We start from the raw sequence: 17,013 nt of genomic DNA on the forward strand, positions 1-17,013 counted from the left end.
CAAGCGCGAGAGTAGCCTACATATGGTGAAGAGAACCCACTACGGATTCAAAGCCAGCTTCTGGGGTGTCTCTTTCCCACTCAGGAACTAATTCTCCACTTTGTCCGTTCGTATGTTAATCCGTAAAAAATAAAAACTTCCTCCGACTAACAGGGACAGGTCAACTACAGATGGCTCAAATAGAGCGCGATAGACTACATAAATCTGACGACGGCATGCGCAAGCTGTATGCAATCATAATAAAGAAAACCCCAAACTATGCATATTATAAAAGGTAAGACCCATAAAGATTGTTTCAATTCAGTATGAAAGTAGACCTATGAAAACAACAGTTCTCAGTGGAAAACGGTATGCATGTTTGATTTACAAAATTAAGTTTGATTCTCTATGAATCACCTTCCTCTTAATACCTCGACCACATCATGCAGCAAGGGAGCGAAGGAAATTAAAAACGCAAAATACAAACTATTTACCTAATTAAAGTAACAGAGAGCCACGAACAGCCGAACGCTTACCTTTTACCCTGCACGAAGACGAGATAGTTTGATATTGTCCGATGTGAAATGATCCAAGCACGCTTCACACATCTCCAGGGTTTCCGTAAGGGGTTAAAAACCTGAACAGTCGGAGCACTTTCACTTTTCTAGAAACAAACGCTCGGCTCGGAGCCATTCAATCCGCACGTATTTGTGAAAAACAACTACTGCAAACAAATCTGCCGACCAGCCGTAGTTTGTGCAAGGGGATCCAAGCTCTGGTGTTTCTGTAATAAGGAGGGAAACACGAAGCGTCCCCGCACATGCAATTCTCCGCGTTAGTTCCACCAGCTGGATTCAGGACATTATATTAAAAAAGGCGTAAAGCTATTATCAGCCTGCTCCTAGCGTCAATAACAAGCTCAGTGAACCGTGGCTTGGACTCGACTGCCTCGCTTTTCGCACTGCCCACCCGGCCGAGCTTGTGAATGGTAATGAGCGTCCATGATGTCAGCAAGTCAACCTACCTACATTAGTTTAATTAGCGACGTGAATAGCTGGTGCTGTTGGAATCATTTACATGCAAAACAGTCACTTTCCCCCCAACTGCCATTGACTCCAGGCAATAGCCTACATTAAATTTACCAAGCAAAAAGTAACTGAGCAGGGAAAAGAACACCGTTTATATGTAAATAATATAGCAGCACACCATCAGAGGTTTTATCATATACATTGTATGAGATGCACTAACATGATTTTGTACACTCTCTCTGTGGTTTTGAGATCATTTACATTTAAGTCAGTTTTTACATACACCTCAGCCAAAAACATTTTAACTCAGTTTTTCACAATTCCTGACATTTAATCGTAGGAAACATTCCCTGTCTTAGGTCAGTTAGGATCACTACTTTATTTAAAGAATGTGAAATGTCAGAATAATAATAGAGAGATTTATTAATTTCAGCACATTCCCAGTGGGTCAGAAGTTAACATACACTTTATTAGTATTTGGTAGTATTGCCTTTAATATTGTTTAAATTGGGTCACACATTTTGGGTAGCCATCCACAAACTTCTCGCAATAACTTGCTTGAATTTTGGCCCATTCCTCCAGACAGAACTGGTGTAACTGGGTCAGGTATTTAGATGTCCTTGTTCACACATGCTTTTTCAGTTCTGCCCACAAATGTATTGTTTTGAGGTCAGGGCTTTTTGATGATCACTCCAATATCTTGACTTTGTTGTCCTTAAGCCATTTTGCCACAATTTTGGCGGTATGCTTGGGCTCATTGTTCATTTGGAAGACCCATTTGCAGTGAGCTTTAACTTCCTGGCTGATGTCTTGAGATGTTGCTTCAATATATTCACATAATTTTCCTTCCTCATAATGCCATCTATTTTGTTAAGTGCACCAGTCCCTCATGCAGCAAAACACCCTCACAAAATGATGCTACCACCCTCATGCTTCACAGTTGGGATGGTGTTCTTCAGCTTGCAAGCTCACCCTTTGTCCCCATGTGCACTTGCAAACTGTAGTCTTTCTTTTTTATGGCGGTTTTGGAGCAGTGGCTTCTTCCTTGCCGAGCAGCCTCTCAGGTTATGTTGATATAGGACTTGTTTTACTGTGGATATAGATACTTGTCTACCTGTTTCCTCCAGCATCTTTCAAAGGTCCTTTGCTGTTGTTCTGGGATTGATTTGCACTTTACGCACCAAACTATGTTCATCTCTAGACTGAATGCATCTCCTTCCTGTGCTGTATGATGGCTGCGTGGTCCCATGGTGTTTATGGATCCACTCTGGATCCTACTCACCAAGCCCATTACCTTTTTGAACTGTTGCCTTCTGGCCGATGCGTCAGAGCTCTGAGCCCCAGAACCGTCAGGCACAGGAACAGTTTTTTCCCTCAGGCTATCCGTCTCATAAACAGTTAAAGCCGCCCCATTGAGCAATAATTATGTGCAATAATACACAGTTTAAGTCTATTTATATTATCTAACATATCCTCTTCTGCCATTACATTTTTGCACCGTACATAACATACTGTATTTTTGTACTTATATAACGGATGTGTTTTAAATTTGCACTATGTATGTGTGTGTGTATGTATGTATGAATGAAGGTGTGTGACGTGTATGTACATATATGTATAATTATATAGATATTTTTTATTATCTATGTCTTGCTGTTTTTGTATTGTTTTTTGTATTGTTGTGCACTGGAAGCTCCTGTCACCAAGACAAATTCCTTTTACGTGTAAGCATACTTGGTAATAAAGCTGATTCTGATTCTGATCAGAATCTAATTGCCTAAAGGCTTGACATGACTTTCTGGAATTTTCCAAACTGCTTAAAGACACAATTAACTTGTACTATACCACTGGAATTGTGGTATAGTCAATTAAAAGTGAAACAGTCTGTCTGTAAACAATTGTTGGAAAAATTACTCGTGTCATGCACAGATTAGGTGTCCTAAAAGACTTGCCAAAACTATAGTTTCGTAAAATGAGTGGCTAAAATTTTTTTTTTTAATGACTTCAACCTCAGTGTATGTAAACTTCTGACTTCAGTTGTATGACACTAATTTGAAGCTTGTTATAATGTTAAGAGCCTTAAAGAAATATTCCATGTTCAATACAAGTTAAACTCAATCTACAGTATTTGTGGCATAATGTTGATCACTACTAAAATAAATTTTAACTCATCCCTTGTGTTTTATGGTGAGTATTTTAACCTTTATGGATTTGCCCCACTGACTTCCACTGCCTCACTGCAGCTCAGATGCTTGACATTTTTTAAAGAAAAGGAGGGATTGGTCGAAATTAAAATTTGTGTTAATCAACTTTATGCCACAAATGCTGTTGATTGAGCTTAATTTGTATGGATAAAATGAATATTTCTTTAGGTATTTTAAATTATTTAAAGACAAGCTGAGAATAAATATATGTTTAACCTTATAATACAGTAGGGACAAAAATAAATAAAAAGACCACAAAAAAAAAAAGATGACTGATTATCAGCATGAGCTCAGCTTGGTTGAATGAATCAATACTTGGTTAAAATCATATCAAAAGCTTACACTCAGTTGCTTCTCACTACACCAGGCCACAACGAAAGCAAAGAAGAAAACATCAGTGGTTAAATTATTTAATGAAACCATCCATTAATCTATTTGAATGCAGCTGGCTCTATAATGCTTGTATGGATGTGCAGCCATCTGAAAAGAGAGTATCTTTTATTGGAATTTTCTACTCATTTACCAGGCTTGTCTGTGGCAAACCCCTACACACACAGTAGTATCATTTACCCCTGTCTCAGTGCTTTAGGCTTTACTGAATAACAAACTCTGACAACCACTTCATTCCCCATAGCCACATGCTCACTGACATGCCTGGCCACAAGCCTATGCTGCAATAGAAATCCAGCTGAACCACTGCTCTCCAAATCAGGTGGCTGATTGGCTTATTTTATGATCACATTTCTGGGCATGTTAAATCACTATATTCTGAATCTCTGTCATCACTTGGATCCAAATAAGCAGTGTAGTTACAAAATGTTTGAAAGCATGGCAATTTACAGACCGTTTAACCCTCCAGGCAATCAGGAATAACAAGAGGCAAATAATAAAGTAAATGTCTCCAAGTTGGTTATGGACAATCAGCAGAAATCTGTTTTTGTTTGAATGAATAATGCAAATGTACACTGCAAACGGCTCTCATTTAATTTATTTGTGCTTCTCGCTTCTCCACACCCTTTCTTTCTTGAGAAAAATTCTGATGACTATCATTCTAAGTCAACACTCGGGCAGCTGTATCTAAGCTCAACAGCTGATTGCTGAGGAATGCATCTCTTTTTCTGGTATGACCTCAGGATGAGATAACCAAATTCCATCTCGGGAATGAGTTTTAAGGAATACTAGTAGTTTTCTAAGGTCACTAGCCACTCAGCATTTTCACTAACCAAAATCTCTCGCCTTGCAAAAAGTGATAAAGGTAACTGGAGACTGTAACTGCATCCATTTGTTTGGAAATTTAATTTGAACGAGAATTATATTAGTTTTGCAGAACACATGCCTGATGACTTAAGTCACCTTTAGAATATCTGAAAGGCAACCATGGCCAGTTAGAACAGTTCAGGGGGAAAATTTGACAATAATTTATTCATAATTCATGGAAGTTTAAACCCCTTTATTCTAAATTGTACTTGCCTATATGAAAGTTTACCATTGTTCTACCATTGTTTAACAGTGGCATTTGTAATGATGAGGCCATTACCACTGTAAGACCATGGATTGCTCCACATTACTGTGGGTAGGTTAATGTTGATAATCTTTAAAAAAATATATATATATATGGTATTTGTGATGAAAAAAATAAATAAAATAAAAATATGGCCAAAACTACAACTTTCACAGATGTAATAAAATGGTTAAAATAAATGTTATGGCATCCGTCAGCCAACGCTATATTGAGTGAGATTGTAAGTTTCGCTAAACTGTTCTAGAGCTCTGGCAATCTCTGGAGCATGCTGATGTGTGCTGCAGCAGTATCGCCTCGCACAGATGCACGTGTAGAGGACTATTTTGTGCTGAACGTGAGATGAATACAATTAAATTGGCTTGGGCAGCATCTCTAAGTCACCTGACATTCAAAGAATTTTCAATGCAGGAAAAACCCTGAAACTGTCACCCACAAAACTGGCTAGTAAGAGTGATAGAGTTCCCTTGCCAGGGCTGGACTGGTAATCTAGCATACCGGGCATTTTCCCGGTGGGCCGACGCAATTTGGGGCCAATCAGGGGCGGACTGGCCATCAGGAGAACCGAGTGGGTCGCCGCGAAATGGGCTGAATGGGCCACGATAATCTAAAATGAGCCGCACGTTATACAGAACGGACCACAAAACGGTGCCGCAATATGCAGAAAAGTACAGCGATTTAAAAAAAAAAATAAAAATTCCATGACGTCTTTACGGTGGCTTTCCGAAGAGTGATCTCATTGCCTGGACTTGTGTCAGGTTCAATAATGTGCAAATTTATTTTTATTTACAGCCCTTATTACACATCAAGTGGATTCACATTCAGTGTGGTATTAGATATTTGCTTGAAATTTAATTTTCTTCAGAGAGAGTTAGACTGAAAGGCAGGCTGTGTAATACATTAAGCTATCCTGAGCCTCTGTGAGCTGCACAGGGACTCTGAGCTCCTCCTCCATGACCTTGTGGATTGACTAGCTATTTCTGCCCCACTTCTTCCACTTTGAAAGGCTTCTCCACTGCACAGAAGTGCTGCTGGGCTGCATCCATCAATGCATCAATTTAAAGAGAAGGCAGCAGCTGCAGAGCATGAGGGGAAGTTTTCTGAGCTCTGAGGAGGTACCATCCTGACCTACAAGCAGAAGTGGGGCACATTTGCTTTGACAGTATAGTCAGAAAGTTTTGACTGCACTGAAGAGCTCAAGATAAAACATAGCACATGGACTATTATATTGTACACTTAATGGAGCATTTGGCTATTTTTAAGAGAACAATAAAGTGTCTCTAAAAATACACAAAGCATTCTCATGGACAGCTCTGATGATTCATCTACTCAAAACATCTCTCTCTCTCTCTCTCTCTCTCTCTCTCTCTCTCTCGCACTCACTCACACTCTCACGTACATAGCTCTCATATGCACAAATATAAACCTGTGCTTTCAGTCAGAACAAAGTGAGTGGGCTCTCAGAAGGCCTTACATACCATTCCAGGGCCCATTTACTGACAGAAAATCCATTCATTCAACTCTCAGTGTTGATCCACTCAGAGATAGCTGTGGGTGTCACATCCTACAGCACAGCATGTCATTCTCACAAATACTCAGGAGATGAAAAGTTGGCAGCCGTATTCCCTCAAATTGGCATTTTGAAGCCAGAAAGCTACTAAAATGATTTGAGTAAATGAGAAGAATTAATGTAAAAAAAAAACTGCTACAAAATGTTCTGGGTTTTGTAGCGATTGGTACTGTCTTATTTACGTGAAAATATACACATAAAGCCTATGTGAAATATCTTATAAAAAAGAACAAAATAATATTTAAAATAAATATATCATTTTAAGAAAGAAAATTGTGCTTTAGCTTCTTCGTCATTTATAATGGTTTTAAAGCAGCAAGTTAAACTTTAAGTTAAATAAATGGGAGAACATATAGGCCCTGTTTAAATATTTAGTTTGGGGAGACTGCAGCAACCAGTGTACATTTACACAGAGAAGTGACTAAGACAGGTCTGTGTTGTCAGAAAGAAATGAAGAGGCAGAGAGAAAGATGTAGCAAAACTGACATATAAATGTACATTACATTTGTATCTCTTCTGGCAGAAAACAGAAACTAAATTGCACTTATGCCCCAATTCATGATCGATAACTTCATGTCATCACAATGTTGCACCACATCCCTGACCAACACAGCCATCTGACTCACACAACTAGTTGGGCTCTGTTTCAGAAACTTGCTGCTCTGGTGACATTAGATTACATGTAGTTCCAAACATACATTTGGAAGAAGCTTGTACATAGGCCTGCCAGTAATATTCCAAGGATATAAGCAGCTGCCACCCTCACACCCGCAATAATTTATCTAGCAACCCCTAAACCTCCCCATCTCTACCTTTATATTATATAACACCTTTACCAAATATTATTCAAAATGGTCTTTATATTTCTTGATTTAGTCAAATAGTGGGAAGGGAGGAGTGGGAGATAAAGCCCAGTCCTGTGCTCAAGCCTCTCCATTATGGACAGCATGCAAAAACTGTTTACCTTAATGTACAAAACCAAAGTTGAGTATAATAATGAAGCAGAACTAGTAATAAAAGCAATACAAAAAAATCACACTAGAAAAAGTAATAAATAATAACAAAATGAACAGAAATAAAAAGGACATAATAAACTACACAAATTACCTAGAACTAGAACTTAAACATAAATTTAAAAAAGTTTCAATTAGCCTTTAAACTGGATTTAAAAATGGCAAGGGTAGCAGAAGACCCAAAATGAAATTGAAGACTGTTCCACTTAGGGAGAGCTATATTGAAACTGCCAGATCACCCCTGGACCTCAAGCAAATAGCACAATGATGAAAAACTAATAAAATATAATAAGTTTATATTTTAACAACAATTTAACAGCATTAGCTGGGAGATCATGTCTTTCATATGTAAGCAAAAGGAATATTATAATTAAAATATACCCATATGAATCTAATCAAAATTGAAATCAAATCAATTCGAAAGCTTGTGAATCTTAATCTAATCGGGAAATTTGTATCAATACCCAGCCCTAGTCAAATGTAAAAAATAAATAAATGTAAAATTAGTTCCGAGAAGTGTCTAGCATCATTTGTTTGCAGAAGCCATTTGGGCAGATATTTTGATATCTAATGCAATGAAATTCAGACATATTCAAGCATTTTTGGAGCAACTATACACTCACTGAGCACTTTATTAGGAACATAATGGTCCTAATAAAGTGCCCTGTGTTGTCTTCCGCCTCATGTTTCGACATGTTGTACATTCTGAGATGTTATTCTGCTCACTACAATTGTACAGAGTGGTTATCTGATAATTTACCATTGCCTTTTCTGCTTGAACCAGTCTGGCCATTCTCCGTTGACCTCTCTCATCAAGAATGCATTTCTGTCCACAGAACTGCTGCTCACCGGATTTATTTTGTTTTTGGCACTATTCTGAGTAAACTTTAGAAACTGTTATGTGTGAAAATTCCAGGATATCAGCAGTTACAAAAAATACTCAAACCAGCCCGTCTGGCACCAACAGTTATGCCACGTTTGAAATCCCTGAGATAATTTCCCCCCCATTCTAATGGTTGATGTGAACATTAACTGAAGCTTCTGACCCGCATCTGAATGATTTTATGCACTGCAATGCTGTAACATACTTGACTGATTAGATAATCCCATGAATAAGTAGATGCACAGGTGTTCCTAATAAAGTGCTAGAGTATATGCCATATGTTTGATAGCAAAGCAGACTACATCAAATGCACTCAGTATATATTTAAACCCACAAATTCACTTCTCTAACTGAAAAAGTCTGGTAAATATATTATCAGAGGGGGTGTGACCTATAGCCCAAAAAGCTCTACACTTCCTTCTTACGGACAAAGCCTGTCAGGACACACTTTCAGTCATTCATCTTTAAAGAGATATATTACCTCTGGAAAAGCCTCATGAGATCTCTGAGATTTCCAGAGACTTACAGTGGAAAATCATGCAAGAGGACTAGTATCTGATATAGCTGGAATTCACCCAGAAATGGGCAACAATCTATTAGACGAGGAGGCTATATAAAATAAAAGATAAAATAAAACTCCAAAATAAATATATTTGTACTGTATGTTGCTGCAGAGAGTTTACAGCTCCTTAATCAGTCCTTTTACTAATGATTCCTCAGTATTTGCTTCATATGATAAATCAATACACACTGATTTATTAGTAGCGATGCACGCAACACCGGACTAACCATTAGCTCCACTCCTCTCCACAATGGTAACTTCCAAGAAAAAAAAAAATCTATATGAGAGAAACTTCTCTAAGTCCCAACACAACGGAACATTAAACACTAACAAGTCTCCTACTTGTTTCATTTTGCAGAGAAATACATAAAAAATATACTCTCACAATCCAGTCCCATGCAAAGCATGCTGAGAACTGTAAATCCCCTGCATGGTTTCAGCAATACATTGATGCAACAAATATTATTCACATAGACCCAACACAATTGATTAAGTGAACATGATGGATTACACACAATTAAATTAAATTTAGACCAAATGCTAAAGACTTATATATATATATATATATATGAATTTTGAAGTCATGAATATCAAGACATTTTCTTAGGGTTACTGCATTTAACCTGAAAAAAAAATGTCTTCATAGAAATGTCTACAAAAAGGCTACAAAGACTGCATGTTGATTACACCACCTGACTATGATGGACAAAAGTCTTTAAAATATGAATAATATATATTTTAAATAGTTTCACTGCTTATTTATTTGTTTAAAGAAATAATATTAAAAGATTATTCCAACTACTCATGCTAAACGTTTTTCAAGAATTTCAGCTTTTAATGAGAATTTATGTTTATTTATTTTCTACTGTCTCCAAAAGGTTACACCACTTAAATGTTTTTGATTTTAAACCTTAGAAAATCAAAATTACTCTGAACTCAGAAAATTAAAGCCTATTCATCATAGTAGAGGCATTTTCAAGTAATTGTTCCCTATCTGTCAGTCACTCAATGTTGTGTCGATGTAGTAACTACGCATCGCTGTTGGGAGCCCCAAACTTTTTTTTTTGCTAAATTTGCATGCACCTCCCCGGACATATAGGTATAAAAGGAGCTGGCTTGCAAACACTCATTACGAATTTTTCTTTACAGCAGATAGCTGTATTTCTCTGCCGGTCCATTCACATCGAAATAAGCAAATTGCTGTTGGATATACGGTACATTTCAGTGGCTTTTTCTCCTTCTGCAGCGGTTGCTGCAGAGTATGCCCCAGGGTGCTTCGACAGCTTAAGAGTATATATATTCCTGCAAAAAGAGCATATTTCCTCTAACTGAGCAAACACATTGAAGACGCATCTTTTTAAAGATGCCCTTCCATCTTTGTGTAGTTTCTGGGTGCGGTTGTTATCTCTCCACCTCTGATGGCCACGATCTTTGCCTCACGTGTCTGGGCTGTAATCACGTTGAGGAAGCGTTCATGGATGACCATGGCCACGTTGCGGTCGCGGCTTTCTTTCTACTGGGGTAAAGCCACTTCAGCCGTCCCCCGAGCCAGACATTCTACCTATGGGTACGAAGCTGTCCCGGTTGATGCTGGAGGCGATTTGGGGGCTCCAATTGGTTTGGTTTGGCCGGGTATTCCCCTGTGGACCGCTCATTCCCCAGCATGCTCGTTCGTTCTGGTCCAGTTCTGGGATGAGACTGGCAGCTCGCTTCGGTGCAAGCCTAATATCTCTTTCGGAGCTGCATTGGAGCTGCATCGGAGAGCACCTTGGTGATGTCGAACAGCGAGGACTCGACTGGGCTAGCGCTCTCATGTGTGCCCGCCCAGTCTGAGGCCGACGAGGAGCTGACCGCCATGCTTGCCCAGTCCGCCGTGCGTGTCGGGCTGGAGTTGAACCCTCTACCCGCCCCTGAGCACTCTCAGCTTGATGATTGGTTCCTGGGTTCGGGGCGCCACTCACGGCCACGGACGCGGAAGACTTAAGTGATCTACCACCAGCGAGTTTAAACACAATCACTCAGGCCAGGGCTCCCTCCATGAGGCAGCTGTATGCCCTGAAGTGGCATGTGTTCGCGAGTTGGTGTTCTTCCCGAGGTGAAGACCCCCAGAGATGCGCAGTCGGATCAGTGCTTTCCTTCCTGCAGGAGAAGTTGAAGGGGCAGCTGTCCCCCTCCACCTCGAAGTTGTACGTAGCTGCTATAGCGGCACATCACAACACAGTGGAAGGTGAGTCTCTTGGAAAGCACGACTTGATCATCAGGTTCCTAAGAGGCACCAGGAGGTTGAACCCTCCTAGGCTGCAACTCTTTCCCTCATGGGAACTCTCTGTGATCCTTCTAGGCCTTCAGAGAGCCCCATTCGAGCCCCTAGAGTCAGTCGAGTTGAATGCTGTCTCATTTAAGACTGCCCTCCTGACTGCACTCACTTCCATCAAGAGGGTCAGGGACCTGCAGACATTCTCTGTCAGCGATAATTGCCTGGAGATCAGTCCGGAAGACTCACATGTAATTCTTAGACCCTGACCGGGCTATGTGCCCAAGGTTCTCACGACCCCCTTCAGGGATCAGTTGGTGAGGCTGCAAGCACTGCCCCAGGAGGAGGCAGACTCTGCCTTGTCGTTGCTGTGTCCGGTGTGTGCTTTGCACATCCACTTGGGCCGCACGCAGAGCTTTAGGCGCTCTGAGCAGTTCTTCGTCTGCTTTGGCTGACAGTGGAAAGGGAATGCTGTCTCCAAACAGAGGCTTGATCACTGGATCATGGATACCATCGCTTTGACATACCAGGCCCAGGCCGTGCCTACCCCTTTTGGAATACGAGCACACTCTACAAGGAGTGTGGCATCCTCGTAGTCACTGGCCAATGGCACCTCTCTAGCAGACATCTGCAGCGGGCTGGGCAACACCCAAAACCTTTGTGAGATTTTACAATCTCCGGGTTGAGCCGGTTTCATCCTGTGTTTTTTCAGGTACTAACAGGTAAGTTTGGGAATACAGGACAGCTGGCTGGGTGTATCGCTTGCGTATAGTGCCTTTCCATTCCGTGAGACGTGCGCTTCTTCTCCCATGTGAGTTCACGAACCCGTGAACCCTGGATGCCCATTGTCTTTAGTCCTATGGCTCACGAATTCGGCCGAGGAATTCGCAGCCGGACCAAGTATGTGTGGTAATATACCCTGTACTGGGGTATGTGCTCCACAGTTGCCGGTTACTCTGGTAACACCCTGTGATGTATTTTCCGCAGTACGTTCTCCGTGTCAGCAGACCCGCGCCTCCCTTGGGCAGAGCTCTCACTGGCACCGGTCGCTGTGTTTCTAGAGCTCCTCTCCTTTGAGGCAGGACCTACCATCGTGCCCCTTCCATGTTTGGCTGGTGAGCCCACGTGACGTATTGCCACGTTACCTCCCCTTCGGCAAGATGTGGTCTCGCATAAGACATGGTGGAAAATGAACTTCTTAAATTATAGATGTTAAAAGATAGAGAATAAAGAACATAGGATACAAAACAGTGCCTTACTCTGATATATTAATTTTGTATAGAGATAGAAATTGAAAGCATTGAGAGTGTTGAAAAGTAGTAAATAATAAGGGATTAATGGCAAGAGCAGAAGAGGGCTTTCTAAAAGCTGCTGTGTCTGGTGCCTGAAGTTTATGCATAATGTTCCTGAGTGGGACTGACATTTTTACAGAAGGTAAAAGTCAAATCATAGAAACATGAGAGAAAAAGAGTGTGTGATAAATCTAGACAGAAACAGAGAGATAAATATAGACTTTATTTTCCCATTTTAGTTCGATAAATCTTTTTTGCACTTTAATACTCGTCATCTCTCTAAATCTCGCCCTGTGGTCTTTGCTTATTTACATTCGCCTCATATGAATTCAAGAGGAACGTTACACCCTACAAGGCATTAATAGCCCAGGCAGGCATCAAGCGGAAAGGGGAGCACACACGCCTCACATTTCGGTGTGTTTATTTGAACTGCAAATGATGGGGGATGGAGTGTTTGTGTGTGTGTGTGTGTGTGTGTGTGTGTGTGTGTGTGTGTGTGTGTGTGTGTGTGTGTGTGTGTGTGTGTGTGTGTGTTTGTGTGTGTGCATGAGGGACACTGGATATGGTAGCGGTTTGGTGTTAAACTGCAGGTCTTTGTCCATTTCACACATATCTGCACTCTTAATGTGCTTTTCACAGTACGCTTGTTTCTCATGGACTCCCTCGGCTTCATACACAGACGCTCCTCTGTACGGGACGTCCCAGAGATGGATCAGGGCTAGAGGGGAGTACACACACACACATAAATCCCTCATTCTCATTCATTTTCCTTACTTACTAGGTATGGAAATAAGACACTGTGGAAATTGTCAGCCCAAATCTGATCCACATATGGAAAACAGCCAGTCTGCCACCCAATGGCATCAACTGGACCTGTTCCAAATTCTCACAGTCTCTTTTAACAGGCTGCCAGTGATTAAATATGGAGATTATTCTGTGAAGGCTGCAATATCCAGTGCATGCATATACACTAGGAAAGACTGCAGGTAGATACTGATACATTGCCTATGGCAGGGAGCACAGTGTACTAGGAGACTTGCGGAAAACTAATAGTTGCACACATACATACACTCTCTGATGTGGTACACCTGCCTTTTCTGAGCTATTTTTTATCCCCGTTAATTGCTGGGTGAATGTTGCTGAAAATCTGAAATAACTCACATTTCCCTGCATGGAGGCCTGAGAGAGAAGGTAGACTGTAATTTCACATTGCCAAATCAGAGCTGATTTGAGCTGATCAGAGCCCCCAGCCACTGCAAGTGGGTTTAGAATAGCACTAAGTAAAACAATTGAGCTGTTTGTAATACTGAAATCTAAATTAAAGAGTAAGTTCACTCAAAAATGTACATTCTGTCATCATTTACTTGGCTTCATGTCAATCCAAACCCATATGGCTTTCTTTCTCCTGTGGAACATGAATAGAGAAATTTTGAAGAATGTTCACACTGCTTTCTTCCATACAAAAACTGATAATTGACAAGAGTCAGACAAGCTCAAATTAAAAAGCATCAAAAAGTAGTATATATGACTCAGAATTCTTCTGAAGCCATTCGACAACTTTATGTGAGGAACAGTTATTCATTATGTCATCTAGCCTTGAAAATCTTACTTGACAGTCATGGTTACTTTCATTGTATGGCTAACCTAATCTCGTAGAATGAATGTTAACATAACTACATTCTTTGCAAACTGAGTTTTATGTGCCACGCTCTATGTTTCACCACAGTTTTCTAGTGAAATTAACACTAGAGGCGCTACAACAATGGTGTGTTTTATTCACATTCACACAAATCATGAGTACAGCAGCTGATTATGACATTTATAAATACATATTTTTCGCTCTATTACTCACACAATGCTATGTTATGATATCAAAACACTTTTACTCTTACACATCTTTTTAAAAACAATACATTTTAAAGAGTACCTACATTTACACACTTATTTCAATGTGATTAACTTGCTCGGTATCTCATCTGATCAAGTATTGGTCTTTGGACTTGGAAGACCAAAGCTCGAGCTCAGCCAAGCACGCAACCTTACATTTGAGATGGAAGTGTCATTAAAGCGATACGGTTGCTGACGTGGAAGCTTCAGCCTTTTTTTTTAATGTCGTATTTGCTTTTAAGACATTATTGGTTAGGTTTAGGTGTTGTTTAAGGGTAAGGATGTCTTTTTTATTGACCTCTCATTTGCTTTTAGTACACAATTGGTTAGGTTTAGGTTAAGGAGGTACGTTTTACTCATTAAAACCTCCATCTAACATGCATCTTAAAAACCTTGTCTGATTACGACACCATTTCACTCACTTTTGGAGCCCCTCACTGGACATTGCACTGTGAAACTGCAGAGAAACATGTAATGAAGCACATCATTTAATTTTGCAAATATGTTGTCACATTCACGTAATTTTCATGAGATCAGGCTGTGTATGGCAGCTTGGACATTCTGATATATAATTCTCTTTTTGTGTTCCATGAAAGAAAGAACATCATACAGGTCTTTAAAATACATGATGGTTAATAAATTATGAGTTATAATGTCATTAAAATGTTGAGTGTGTCTTGGTTTATTTGCAGAATTTACTTAAAAAAAACTTAAAATAAAAAAGAATCCAAATGATTTACAATCCCATTTACCATAATGAAATACTCAATCCAGTTCATCTGCCTCCCAATGGGTCCTGACTTTATGTTAATCACTGATTCAAATGTTAAAACTGTTTATCTCATGGCAGGAATATGTAATCGTTCTACATTATTATTCATGGCTGGCACTGAGAGACCAATCCGCCAAGCTCTGCATCTGTCACCCCTTATGGCGATTGTACCAACACAACTGTATTATATAACTGTATCATTTGACATAATTATCCCATTTCAATTACATCACAATACAGGTATTACAATGTCTATGCTATACACTCACTGGAAATTAACCCACAAAAACAATGAAAAAAATGTAATTGTAAGAATTAAAAATGAAAGGCTAGAGTACCAGGCTTTAGATAGTTTCTGAGAGAATGAAGAGAATGTGTGAGGAAAGGTGCTGGAGAAAAGGGCACTGTGTCTGTTTGCATCATGATTATCATCCAATCAACAGCCCCAGGGCAGAGAAGAGAGGTCAATAGTGCAGCAGCTAGCACGTGAGTGTGTGTGTGTGTGTGTGTGTGTGTGTGTGTGTGTGTGTGTGTGTGTGTGTGTGTGTGTGTGTGTGTTCTATACCTTGAAATGAATCATGACAAAATTAGCACATTTTTCATGAGAGGTCTTGTAATACTGATATGGTTTGCTAATATAGTTTAACAGTATAACACAAAATTTTCACAGCAGAATAACATAAAATACTGTAGTCTTTGCAAAAAGCCTCCACTGACCTTATCTATTGAGGGCTGAAAAGACCCACAGCTGGTCTTGATCACATTATTGATCTGTTTTGTCCTCTGTGTAGCACTTAATAAGCTTCAAGAAATACACAAACATACACTACTGTCCCCAAGAACTTTGCTGTGCTGTTGTTAGGGTAGCTAAGACATGTTGCAAGTTTTGGTTTTGAATCTTAATAAAAAAAAAAAATCAAGTTTTGAAGCTTGAAATATCAACTAATCACAAGGACTGGATTTCTTTAATGAATCAAATTATTTAGCAAATTAGGCCATATGTGCATCTATAGATGATCAGCAGACCTCTTAAGCATACATATCATATGCAGTGGATATGTAATGTTTGCAGCTTTAAAATGGTGCTAGTAAGCAGATTTTCTTTCTCGCATCACAACATTATGTGCGTGGGAGTGCGAACAATGTATGAACTCCACCATCTGGTCCATTTTACAGCTTCTATGTGCAAATCCTTCCTATTTCTGAAGAAGCATCTCAAGTTTTTACTTCACTTTTATTCTTCCCTCAAGAGAGTCGTCTTTTTGTCTGCAAGTATACAAACATGCTGTTTAAGAGATGCTGTCCAGATAAGAACAAAGGGAGTTCATGACAATACTGGTCACATTAACAAGAGTCTCCACCACAGAGTTTTGTTTTAAAGCCCAGATGAGGAATTTGACACATCAAAGCTGGTGACCTTGGTAAACTTTAGAGATCCTGTGTTGGCAACAAAAACAAATAAAACTTGAGCACAAATAAAATCAGCTCTTTAACTTGAAAAAATTCATTAAACTGAGCTTACACACAAACTAGAGGTTAAAAGTTTCTCTTCAAGAAGGATATTGCTTAGGTTCACTGCCTAAGAAATAATTGTCTTATCAGTATTTTTGTTTTTGTTTTCATGTAAAAATTCTAATTTCTACAGCTCGAACCAGTCTGTCCATTCTCTGTTGACCTCTCTCATCATCATATTTCCATCTGCAGAACTGCCCCTCACTGGATGTTTTTCTGTTTTTGGCATAGATCTGAGTAAACTCTAGAGACTGTTGTGTGTGAAAATCCCAGGAGATCAGCAGTAACAGAAATACTCAGACCAGCCCGTCTGTCACCAACAATAATGCAATGTTCAAAATCACTGAGATCCCATTTTTCCCCATTCTGATGGTTGATGTGAAAATTAACTGAAGCTCCTGACCCGCATCTGCTTGATTTTATGCATTGCTGACACACGATTGGCTGATTAGATAATCCCATGAATAAGTAGGTATACAGGTGTTCCTAATAAAGTGCTAAGTTAGTGTATCTTGAATTAAGTACATTTTACTTGAAT

General features: G+C 39.7%; 1 protein-coding gene across 3 annotated transcripts in view; it reads right to left on the reverse strand.

The window, feature by feature from the left end:
• LOC127625622 (prickle-like protein 2) overlaps window positions 1–17,013 on the reverse strand; it is a 118,259-nt gene that overhangs the window by 25,492 nt on the left and 75,754 nt on the right. The window contains exon 1 of one of the 3 annotated variants that reach the window (XM_052100909.1): window positions 516–945. The exons of the other annotated variants lie outside the window; for them this stretch is intronic. The gene's annotated coding sequence lies outside the window, so the exon portion shown is untranslated. Of the gene's footprint in view, window positions 1–515; window positions 946–17,013 lie in introns of those variants that run through there. 3 annotated transcript variants of the gene reach the window in all.

The sequence above is a fragment of the Xyrauchen texanus genome, chromosome 32, assembly GCF_025860055.1.
Source record: "Xyrauchen texanus isolate HMW12.3.18 chromosome 32, RBS_HiC_50CHRs, whole genome shotgun sequence".
NCBI classification, from domain to species: domain Eukaryota; kingdom Metazoa; phylum Chordata; class Actinopteri; order Cypriniformes; family Catostomidae; genus Xyrauchen; species Xyrauchen texanus.